At 46.9% G+C, this 12,558-nt stretch overlaps 1 long non-coding RNA gene across 1 annotated transcript; it reads right to left on the reverse strand.

The window, feature by feature from the left end:
- Window positions 1-2,218: 2,218 nt before the first annotated feature.
- LOC140677604 (uncharacterized) lies at window positions 2,219-4,774 on the reverse strand. Its single transcript, XR_012049375.1, has 3 exons — window positions 4,669-4,774; window positions 2,574-2,651; window positions 2,219-2,469 (listed from the first exon to the last, which is right to left on the reverse strand). It is a non-coding gene; the product is annotated as an uncharacterized lncRNA (long non-coding RNA).
- Between the last annotated feature and the right edge of the window lie 7,784 nt (window positions 4,775-12,558).

The raw sequence follows: 12,558 nt of genomic DNA on the forward strand, positions 1-12,558 counted from the left end.
TATTATGTTGGATCCACTATGGACTGGACTCTCACAATATTATGTCAGACCCACTCGACATCCATTGCTTTCGGTCTCCCCTAGAGGGGGGGGGTTACCCACATATGCGGTCTTCTCCAAGGTTTCTCATAGTCATTCACATCGACGTCCCACTGGGGTGAGTTTTTCCTTGCCCTTATGTGGGCTTTGTACCGAGGATGTCGTTGTGGCTTGTGCAGCCCTTTGAGACACTTGTGATTTAGGGCTATATAAATAAAGATTGATTGATTGATTGATTGATTGAGATAAATAAAAATTAAATGAAACATGTAAATGTTTTAATGTTAAATGTAAATGTTTCAATGTTAAATGTAGATATTTCAGTGTGAAATGAAGTTGGTTCAAAAAAGTTCTGTTTCCTCTGAACTTGCGCTTCAACTTGGGTAGTACCTCCAAGAGCAGCTGACCAGCTGACTGGAGCCACAAGGCGAGGGCACAGGAGTGGCAGAGTGGGCAAGACCATGTAGAAATGTCAAAAAGACTCAAATCATTGTTAAATGGACTCTAAAAGACACAGGCAGCCAGTGAAGTGAGGAACATTTTATTTCACTTGTTCATTTATTGTAGATGTTTCACTATCAAATGTAGCATGGTGGTCTGCGTTGGGGTCGTGATGGTGGCGGTCCACATTGGGGTGCTACCGATATACTGTGTCCTATCTACGGTGGTGGTGGTGGTGGTGTGCACTGGAGTTGTGGTGGGGGTGGTGGTGGTGGTGGTGGTGGTGTGCACTGGAGTTGTGGTGGGGGTGGTGGTGGTGTGCACTGGAGTTGGAAGAGGGGTGGTGGTGGTAGTAGTAGTAATGGTGGTGATGGTGGTAGTAGGGCTTCACTTTGGTGGTGGTCGTCTCTGTGGTGGTTGGCCCTGTGGTGGAGGTGTATGGGGTCGTGGTGTATGTGGTGTATGTGGTGGAGGTGTATGGGGTGGTGGTGTATGTGGTGTATGTGGTGGGGGTGTATGGGGTCGTGGTGTATGTGGTGTATGTGGTGGAGGTGTATGGGGTGGTGGTGTATGTGGTGGTGTACGTGGTCGGGCTGGTGGTGTACGTGGTCGGGGTGGTGGTGTATGTGGTGGTGTACGTGGTCGGGCTGGTGGTGTACGTGGTCGGGGTGGTGGTGTGGTGGTGGTGGTGGTGGTGTGCACTGGAGTTGTGGTGGGGGTGGTGGTGGTGATGGTGGTGGTGGTGTGCACTGGAGTTGTGGTGGGGGTGGTGGTGGTGTGCACTGGAGTTGTGGTGGGGGTGGTGGTGGTGATGGTGGTGGTGGTGTGCACTGGAGTTGTGGTGGGGGTGGTGGTGGTGTGCACTGGAGTTGGAAGAGGGGTGGTGGTGGTAGTAGTAGTAATGGTGGTGATGGTGGTAGTAGGGCTTCACTTTGGTGGTGGTCGTCTCTGTGGTGGTTGGCCCTGTGGTGGAGGTGTATGGGGTCGTGGTGTATGTGGTGTATGTGGTGGAGGTGTATGGGGTGGTGGTGTATGTGGTGTATGTGGTGGGGGTGTATGGGGTCGTGGTGTATGTGGTGTATGTGGTGGAGGTGTATGGGGTGGTGGTGTATGTGGTGGTGTACGTGGTCGGGCTGGTGGTGTACGTGGTCGGGGTGGTGGTGTATGTGGTGGTGTACGTGGTCGGGCTGGTGGTGTACGTGGTCGGGGTGGTGGTGTGGTGGTGGTGGTGGTGGTGTGCACTGGAGTTGTGGTGGGGGTGGTGGTGGTGATGGTGGTGGTGGTGTGCACTGGAGTTGTGGTGGGGGTGGTGGTGGTGTGCACTGGAGTTGTGGTGGGGGTGGTGGTGGTGATGGTGGTGGTGGTGTGCACTGGAGTTGTGGTGGGGGTGGTGGTGGTGTGCACTGGAGTTGGAAGAGGGGTGGTGGTGGTAGTAGTAGTAATGGTGGTGATGGTGGTAGTAGGGCTTCACTTTGGTGGTGGTCGTCTCTGTGGTGGTTGGCCCTGTGGTGGAGGTGTATGGGGTCGTGGTGTATGTGGTGTATGTGGTGGAGGTGTATGGGGTCGTGGTGTATGTGGTGTATGTGGTGGAGGTGTATGGGGTGGTGGTGTATGTGGTGTATGTGGTGGAGGTGTATGGGGTGGTGGTGTATGTGGTGGTGTACGTGGTCGGGCTGGTGGTGTACGTGGTCGGGGTGGTGGTGTATGTGGTGGTGTACGTGGTCGGGCTGGTGGTGTACGTGGTCGGGGTGGTGGTGTGGTCGTATATGAGGGTGGTGTATGTGGTGGTGTACGTGGTCGGGCTGGTGGTGTACGTGGTCGTCTCTCTGGTGATATAGTACCATGGGTATGTGATCGTCTCTGGGGTGGTGGTCGTCAGTCCATGGGTGTACTCAGTGGGCTGATGTACAGTGGTGGAAGTGACTCCATCACCAGACCACTCGTCTGGCTCGCCTGATTCACGTTTGTTTAAAACGCGACTGTTGCTTCCTGTTTGAAACAAGTCACACATCAGCGTGCACTTTTGTACTTGTATTGCAGTGCAGTGTGTACAATTCTGTAGGTCATGTCTTGTTGAGTGTTGGAGGACTTACCGACAAGCAGAAGCAGAAGGAGGAAAGTGCTGATCATGGTTAAATCTGTGTCCTATGATGTCCAAGTTGAAGTACTTCCTGTAAGACAGTGAAAAGCAAGAGTGAGTGCTTGATAGAAAGTATGTGGCGTCCATCAGAAGATGGTGTGCTGTTGTTCAGTGCTCAGGAAGACCATGGACACCTCTGTCCCAACGTCCACAAGTTACTCTACCAGAGCCATGTTACATTATTGTGTGTCCCTGAACCTACAGCTGTCGGTACTGGAAGGCCCTCTTTTTTTTTTTTTTTTTTTTTTTTTTTTTTTTTTTTTTTTTTTTTTTTTTTTTTTTTTAAATGTCCTGTCCAGCTTCTCAGGCAAATCATATAGTTGATGTAGATGCCCATGTCGGCTGTTCAGATTTACTTTACAAAAGAGAAGTGTAGGATACTTCTCTTGTTGCCTTATTTGTATTTGACTTTATTAAATGTATTTATATTATCATTTAGTGCAGCCGGGCCGGAGCAGGAGGGGATAGAAAGAGAAAAAAAAAGAAGACAGAGGGGGAAATTGTGGGGACAAGAGGGGGATTAGACAGAGAGACAAAAACAACAACAGCAAACAACAACAACAACAACAACAACAACAATAGAGCAACATCAGCAAATATGACATGTACAAATATGATGGTAAAAGTAATAGCAAATAAGCAGTTAGCGAAAAATAAAAAATAATACAGAAATAACAATGAGCATTATTACACTACAAATGGATCAATACAAATACCAATAGAAATAGCGCTATTGATAATGAACAATACCAATAATTTACCTTTATTATCAACAATACAGTTGTTTAAATGCAACAATACATATACGTAATGATAACTTGAGATACGAAAGAATGCAGAAAAATGGAGGGGGAGAAAGAGAAGCAACCTACATTAACCTTGAAGATTGTTATAGTCACAATAGGTTAAGCTTTGTCAGTGTGCCATGTGTTACACCCAGTTTACCCTAGGGCAACAACGTTAATATATGTTTGATGAAACGTGATTATGTGCATGAGTGTAAGTATGCATATGTACTTGTATATGTACAGAATGTGTATATGTGTTTGTACAATGAATGTATATGTACAGAATGTGTATATGTGTTTGTACAGTGAATGTATATGTACAGTATGTGTATGTGTATGTTTGTATATTGAATGTGCGTGTGGATGTACGAACATTAGGTAGGTAAATATGTACTGTATTTGTGTATGTATGTGGGAGCGTAGGTACCTATGTACGTATGTGAGCATATGTGAATTTGCATGTACAATACATTCGACTCCCAGAGTGCGTGGGAGCCAGAGCACGGCCCCATCACCCCCGATAGGCCCTCTAACTGAAACTGAAACATGAAAACAGGACATTGTTGGACTGTAAAAAAAAATTCCTGGACTCCACAGAGCTCTGGGATCCATGAAAATACATTTTCCCCACAAAGTCTTGTTAGAGTTTCCAGGTGAAAGCAAGGGTGAAGTGTGTCTTGCCCAAGGACACAACGGACGTGACAAGTTGGTAGAAGGTGGGGATCAAACCGGGAACCCTCAGGTTGCTGGCACGGCCACTCTCCCAACTGACTTACTCTTCAAGTAATCCTCAAGTAATTATTTAGATTAATACTTTTGACTTTTACTTGTGTCAAATTACTCTAAAGTAACGGTTGTCGTACTTAAGTACTTAAGTCCAACTAGAATCTATTTTCTACCACAGGAACCTTTACGGGAACATTCCAGTTTACCCTGGTAAACGAAATGCCTTTAGTGCCGAGTAGCGAGGTGGTACTTGTTACATGATATTAAAGTAAAAATATACAGTACCACTCATCCATATGTCATCAGCCTGATTTGTAGAAACTACCTGAACTGTGACATGTGTTGGAAACACAAACCACACAGGTCTACAGGGACCTTAAGGAACTAAAGGTCCCAGGAACCTAAAGTACCTCAAATCTGTTGGACAAGGGCTAATGTCCAAAGGTACCAGAGGTCTTCTGTATATTTACAATAGCCACTACATTTTCAATGAAACATCTATTTCCTGGAATGTAAGGTGAAAAGAGGACTCACCGCAGTCAAGTCTGATGTCCGGACGAGAGCTTGATCTGGATCTTAATGTCCTGGTCTCTGTGCCTGCCTTATAAAGACGTGTACCGCCTTCATAAGGTATGGTAAGGCAGGACAGGTTAAATTACTTTAGGTGGGGTTTAACCACCAAGTGACACAATCATTTAAATGGTACCGGAATGTAAATTAGTTTAGCAGCTGCTGCGCTTCGGTTTTATGATGGCAACTGAATTGTTTTGTTTTGCCTCTTGGGACAAAACACCTTCTTCAAAATAAGAGAAGCCATTAACTATAGGTCACATCAGTTCAAATGGAAGATATTTAACCTGTTTATTGTACAGGACAATGGAGACAACCATTAAAACAGTTTTCTTTAAGCGACAGGTAAGTGAACCATGAGACCGGGGAGAAAGACAACACAGATTCTGTAAAAGTACAAACCTCGTTTCCATAAGAGTTGGGAAATTGTGTTGGATGTAAACACAAACGGAATACAATGATTTGCAAATCCTTTTTAACCCATATTTTCTTCCGGTTCCGGTTCACCGTGCGTGACTGCTCGCTGACTGCTCGCTGTTTCGAAAAAGCTAAGTATCGTTCTATTTGTGTGCTTTTAATTGTTCTGCAGCTTTCTTTATTACTTTCTCAACATATTTAGTAGTACTATTTAACTTGCAAATCACCCGATCTCTGTCTCACCACCCCTCCCGCAGCTAGGTAGCAGCTAGCTGCTAAGCTAAAAAAGCTAGCGCGAAGAAAGGCGGCGCCGGTCAGAAGGAATCTACTCCTGCACACCGTGACCAGGACTTCTCGGAAGACAGCAGGAACTTCACTCGGTGACAGAAAACACCGTGAGTATGGCTTCCTGCGCGTCTTGCACCTTACTCACGGAGAGGCTGGCTCTGCTAGAGGGCCGTGTCCGCCAGTTAGAGCAGAGTAATCTCGTAACTTTAGATGTTGCGGACACATCTGCTAGCGTTAGCTGTAGCGAGCTAACTAGCCCAGCCTGTAGTAGTCATAAGCGGCCTACAAGCTACGGTGTACCGGTTGAGACGCATTATAGATTTAGCTCTTTAGCTAGTCCTACACCCCAGTCTACCGGGCACCACACCTTAGTCATAGGGGACTCCATCACCCGAAACATAAAGCTTAGCAAACCAGCCACAATTAAGTGCATCCCTGGGGCCAGAGCACCTGACATTGAGGCTAATCTTAGGGAGCTAACTCGCAACAGGCCTAGTAAACACGTACGACAGGCTAATCGCACCACTAGTTATGCGAATATAGTTGTACACGTTGGCTCCAATGACACTAGAATGAGACAGTCAGAGATTACAAAGAGAAACATAGCCAGGACTTGTGATCTCGCTAGAAAGATGTCCAGGCATCGAGTAATTGTCTCTGGCCCCCTGCCTGCGAGAGGCAATGATGAGAGATATAGCAGATTAGTCTCGCTTAACAAGTGGCTGGCTAGCTTCTGTAGACAACAGGGACTAACGTTTATTGATAATTGGCCCTCTTTCTGGGGCAAACCAGGCTTGCTGATGAGAGACGGCCTTCACCCTAACCAGGAAGGCGCCATCATCCTGCCTAAAAACATAGACTACTGTTTAAGTCACATTTGACTAACTACACTAGAGCAAGCCCGGTCACAGGCAATTACAGAGCCTGCTAGTCCGGGTGAGGAGTCAGTTAAGCTAGAACTAGCCAGCGCCAGGCTGGATAATTCCTGTACGCATAGCAATTTTCTTAGAATAACACACAACTCACATAATGTGTTTTCTGTTGTGAATGTGTCAGGGGTAGATATGCATTCTACTGAGGTGGCAAATCATGATGCGTTCAGTCGATCGCAGCATCAAGCAAACAATCCGAAAATTCCCGTCGTATCAATTCCTAGATATGGTCGAAACTATTTAAAGTGCACTACGTATAATAAACGCAACATTATTAATATTGCTACCACGGATAATTTAAACAAAAACTCGTCAAAACAGCCCAATACTTATAATATGGGCTTTTTAAACATAAGATCATTGTCTCCCAAAACGTTATTAGTTAATGAGGTCATTAGAGACAACAATCTTAACGTCATTGGTCTTAGCGAAACCTGGCTCAAACCAGACGATTTTTTTGCGCTAAATGAGGCATCTCCTCCTAACGATACGAATGCGCATATTGCCCGTCCCCTCAAAAGGGGTGGGGGGGTCGCACTAATATACAATGAAAACTTTAACCTTACCCCTAACCTAAATAATAAATACAAATCGTTTGAGGTGCTTACTATGAGGTCTGTCGCACCGCTGCCTCTCGATATGGCTGTTATCTACCGCCCCCCAGGGCCCTACTCGGACTTTATCAATGAATTCTCAGAGTTCGTTGCTGATCTAGTGACGCACGCAGACAATATAATCATAATGGGGGACTTTAATATCCATATGAATACCCCATCGGACTCTCAGTGCGTGGCGCTCCAGACTATAATTGATAGCTGTGGTCTTACACAAATAATAAATGAACCTACGCATCGCAACGGTAATACGATAGATCTAGTGCTGGTCAGGGGTGTCACCACCTCCAAAGTTATGGTACTCCCGTATACTAAAGTAATGTCCGATCATTACCTTATAAAATTCGAAGTTCTGACTCATTGTCAACAAACTAATAATAATAATAACTGCTATAGCAGCCGCAACATTAATGCCGCCACAACGATGACTCTTGCTGACCTACTGCCTTCGGTAATGGCACCATTCCCAAATTATGTCGGCTCTATTGATAACCTAACTAACAACTTTGACAATGCCCTGCGCAAAACCATTGATAGTATAGCACCGCTAAAACAAAAAAGGGCCCCTAAAAGGCGCACCCCATGGTTTACAGAAGAAACCAGAGCTCATAAATTATCATGTAGAAAGTTGGAACGCAAATGGCGCGCGACCAAGCTTGAGGTTTTCCATCAAGCATGGAGTGATAGTTTAATATCGTATAAACGCATGCTTACCTTAGCTAAAGCTAAATATTACTCAAATCTCATCCGCCTCAACAAAAACGACCCTACATTTTTGTTTAGTACAGTAGCATCGCTAACCCAACAAGGGACTCCTCCCAATAGCTCCACCCACTCGGCAGATGACTTAATGAATTTCTTTAATAAGAAAATTGAACTCATTAGAAAGGAGATTAAAGATAACGCATCCCAGCTACAACTGGGTTCTATTAACACAGATACAACTGTATCTACGACGGATACTGCAATACAAAATAGTCTCTCAATTTTTGATGAAATAACATTAGAGGAACTATTACAGCGTGTAAGTGGGATAAAACAAACAACATGTTTACTTGACCCACTTCCTGGGAAACTTATCAAGGAGCTTTTTGTATTATTAGGTCCATCAGTGCTATATATTATAAACTTATCACTTTCCTCTGGCACTGTTCCCCTAGCATTCAAGAAAGCGGTTATTCATCCTCTGCTCAAAAGACCTAACCTTGATCCTGACCTCATGGTAAACTACCGACCGGTGTCCCACCTTCCCTTTATTTCGAAAATCCTCGAAAAAATTGTCGCACAGCAGCTAAATGAACACTTAGTGTCTAACAATCTCTGTGAACCTTTTCAATCCGGTTTCAGGGCAAATCACTCTACGGAGACAGCCCTCGCAAAAATGACTAATGATCTACTGCTAACGATGGATTCTGATGCGTCATCTATGTTGCTGCTTCTTGATCTTAGCGCTGCTTTCGATACCGTCGATCATAATATTTTATTAGAGCGTATCAAAACACGTATTGGTATGTCAGACTTAGCTTTGTCGTGGTTTAACTCTTATCTTACTGACAGGATGCAATGCGTCTCCCATAATAATGTGACCTCGGACTATGTTAAGGTAACGTGCGGAGTTCCTCAGGGTTCGGTTCTTGGCCCTGCACTCTTTAGTACTTACATGCTGCCGCTAGGCGACATCATACGCAAATACGGTGTTAGCTTTCATTGCTATGCTGATGACACCCAACTCTACATGCCCCTAAAGCTGACCAACACGCCGGATTGTAGTCAGCTGGAGGCGTGTCTTCAAGAAATTAAACAATTGATGTCCGCTAACTTCTTGCAACTCAACGCCAAGAAAACGGAAATGCTGATTATCGGTCCTGCTAAACACCGACATTTATTTAATAATACCACCTTAACATTTGACAACCAAACAATTACACAAGGCGAATCAGTAAAGAATCTGGGTATTATTTTCGACCCAACTCTCTCCTTTGAGTCACAGCCTTCTTTCATGTCCGTAATATCGCTAAAATTCGTTCTATTTTATCCACTAGCGACGCTGAGATCATTATTCATGCGTTCGTTACGTCTCGTCTCGACTACTGTAACGTATTATTTTCGGGTCTCCCTATGTCTAGCATTAAAAGACTACAATTGGTACAAAATGCGGCTGCTAGACTTTTGACAAGAACAAGAAAGTTTGATCATATTACGCCTATACTGGCTCACCTGCACTGGCTTCCTGTGCACTTAAGATGTGACTTTAAGGTTTTACTACTTACGTATAAAATACTACACGGTCTAGCTCCGTCCTATCTTGTCGATTGCATTGTACCATATGTCCCGGCAAGAAATCTGCGTTCAAAGAACTCCGGCTTATTAGTGATTCCCAGAGCCCAAAAAAAGTCTGCGGGCTGTAGAGCGTTTTCTATTCGGGCTCCAGTACTATGGAATGCCCTCCCGGTAACAGTTAGAGATGCTACCTCAGTAGAAGCATTTAAGTCCCATCTTAAAACTCATTTGTATACTCTAGCCTTTGAATAGCCCCCCTTTTTTAGACCAGTTGATCTGCCGTTTCTTTTCTTTTCTCCTCTGCTCCCCTTTTCCTTGTGGAGGGGGGGGGGGGGGGGCACAGGTCCGGTGGCCATGGATGAAGTGCTGGCTGTCCAGAGTCGGGACCCGGGGTGGACCGCTCACCTGTGCATCGGCTGGGAACATCTCTGCGCTGCTGACCCGTCTCCGCTCGGGATGGTGTCCTGCTGGCCCCACTATGGACTGGACTCTTACTATTATGTTGGATCCACTATGGACTGGACTCTCACAATATTATGTCAGACCCACTCGACATCCATTGCTTTCGGTCTCCCCTAGAGGGGGGGGTTACCCACATATGCGGTCCTCTCCAAGGTTTCTCATAGTCATTCACATCGACGTCCCACTGGGGTGAGTTTTTCCTTGCCCTTATGTGGGCTTTGTACCGAGGATGTCGTTGTGGCTTGTGCAGCCCTTTGAGACACTTGTGATTTAGGGCTATATAAATAAACATTGATTGATTGATTGATTTGACAATAAAAAATTGTTGAAGGTTTGTGAATGTGTGACGCATCTGTTTATGTGGAGCTGCAGCGGTAAAAAGGCCTCATTTTAAGTGACCTTTTCAGTGACTCCGGTAAAGGAGATCGACTGAGCTGTCACGACGTTCTGATTAGTGTGCTGCAGTTAGACAGATGGAGATCGGGCTCCATATAGTTGATGTCACGTGGGGGTCGCAGCTCGCTGTGCGGGTGTTCTTCTAATGTAAAGAGACGGCTCCGGACAACAGCGTGAAGGTAAGCTAGGATTTCTTAACATAAATCATGCACTACCACAAACATAAACAATACAACTAAAAAAAGGCGAGCGTGCCTAAAACACAAGTGAAGCTAATCTTTAGCAGAAGCTAGGGCATGGACAGAGAAACTTACTTGGTCAGAGCAAGACATAAACCGGTGTGACATCAAGACAATGCAGGCAGAATGAGTGATGAACAAAGGTAGGCTTAAATAACAGTGACATGATTGGTGACAGGTGTGTGTGAGTCCAAACGTGGAACAGGTGAAACTAATGGGTGACCATGGAAACAAAACAAACTCAAACAAGGAAGTGAAACCAGGAACTAAGGAAGTCCAAAACTAACAGCATAACTAAACAAAACATGATCCGGACCACGGATCATGACAGAACCCCCTCCTCAAGGACAGATACCAGATGTCCATACAACAAAAAAACAAGCAGGGTCAAAAGTCACGGGAGGGCGGAGGGAGGACTTGGCGGTGGGTCACCAGGCCAAGTGTCCCCGAATCCACCGAGGCAAAGTCAAGTGGCGGCGGCGAATGGAACGCCTGCTGCAGCAGGCGAGGCGGACACCCAGGGAATGGCCACATTCGTGGCCGACAGGGAGGTGGGCGCACTTGGCGAGGCGGACGACCAGGGAGCGGCCACATCCGTGGTCGACGGGGAGGTGGGCGCGTCGGCGCCGTCATGGCAGGCTTGGACGCAGCAGCAGACGTGGACGCAGCAGCAGACGTGGACGCAGCAGCAGACAAGTCTTGGCTTGGGTCTTGGCTTGGGTCTTGGCGTAGTGCAGGTACAGGCGGCGAAGCTTGGCCTGGTACAGGCGGCGAAGCTTGGCGTGGTACAGGCGGCGAAGCTTGGCGTGGTGCAGGTACCGGCGGCGAAGCTTGGCGTGGTGCAGGTACAGGCGGCGAAGCTTGGCGTGGTGCAGGTACAGGCGGCGAAGCTTGGCGTGTCAGCCGAGGTGCAGGAACATGTGTCAACCAAGGTGCAGGAACTGGAGCAGGTGCTAGCCGAGGAACAGGATCAGGTACTAGCCGAGGAACAGGAACTGGAGATGGTGGCGTCTGCAAGCCCACCGGAGATGATGGTGGCGTCTGCAAGCCCACCGGAGATGATGGTGGCGTCTGCAAGCCCACCGGAGATGATGGTGGTGTCTGCAAGCCCACCGGAGATGATGGTGGCGTCTGCAGGCCCACCCGGGCTGAGGTTAGCCATGAGCATGGCGGAGGCGGTCTAGCTGGGGGTTGCGGCTTGACATGCCGACGGACTGGTGGTGGAGGACGGGCTGGAGGTTGCTGCCTGGTTGGGTGCATCTGAGTCACCCCACCAGCACAGCTCCTGGCCCCAGCCCCCTCCCCCTCAAGGGGCGGATACCAGACGCGCTCCCTGCGGTCTGGAACTCTCTTTAGGGGTGGGTGGAGAAAGGTCAGGAGGGGGGCAGAATCCTCCCCATTAAATTGTCCAAAATATCTATTCCCTACCCCCACTTTAGACTGGGTCTGAAAAAATCTAAATTTAGAGAAAATTTTCTCAAAAGGATTTTTTTTTTTTAAACAAAGTCCTTAGTGGGCGGCTGACAGAGGGCGTAAATAGAATTTTTTTTTTAAAGTCTTGGTTTCTGACGTCATCACCAGTGGGCGGGATGACAGAGGGCGTAAATAGAATTTTTTTTAAAAAGTCTTGGTTTCTGACGTCATCACCAGTGGGCGGGATGACGTCATCAGCAAGGGTCTCCTGCGGCGGCAAGGAAGAATGGGCTGGTTGGGGAATCTTGTTGTCCGGGGGAGGATTTTGGTGGAACAACGCGTCATGCTGGCGAGAAAAAGTCTTTCTGGCTGGCTTCCATCTTTGCCAGCGCGTCTCCATCACCTCCTCGTGGCCGGTCTGCGGAAGAACATAAGCTGCCTGCATTCTGTCACGTGGGGGTCGCAGCTCGCTGCGCGGGTGTTCTTCCAATGCAAAGAGACGGCTCCGGACAACAGCGTGAAGGTAGGCTAGGATTTATTAACATAAATCATGCAATACCACAAACATAAACAATACAACTAAAAAAAGGCGAGCGTGCCTAAAACACAAGTGAAGCTAATCTTTAGCAGAAGCTAGGGCATGGACAGAGAAACTTACTTGGTCAGAGCAAGACATAAACCGGTGTGACATCAAGACAATGCAGGCAGAATGAGTGATGAACAAAGGTAGGCTTAAATAACAGTGACATGATTGGTGACAGGTGTGTGTGAGTCCAAACGTGGAACAGGTGAAACTAGTGGGTGACCATGGAA

Source organism: Nerophis lumbriciformis, linkage group LG37 (assembly GCF_033978685.3).
Source record: "Nerophis lumbriciformis linkage group LG37, RoL_Nlum_v2.1, whole genome shotgun sequence".
In the NCBI taxonomy this organism is placed as follows: Eukaryota; Metazoa; Chordata; class Actinopteri; order Syngnathiformes; family Syngnathidae; genus Nerophis; species Nerophis lumbriciformis.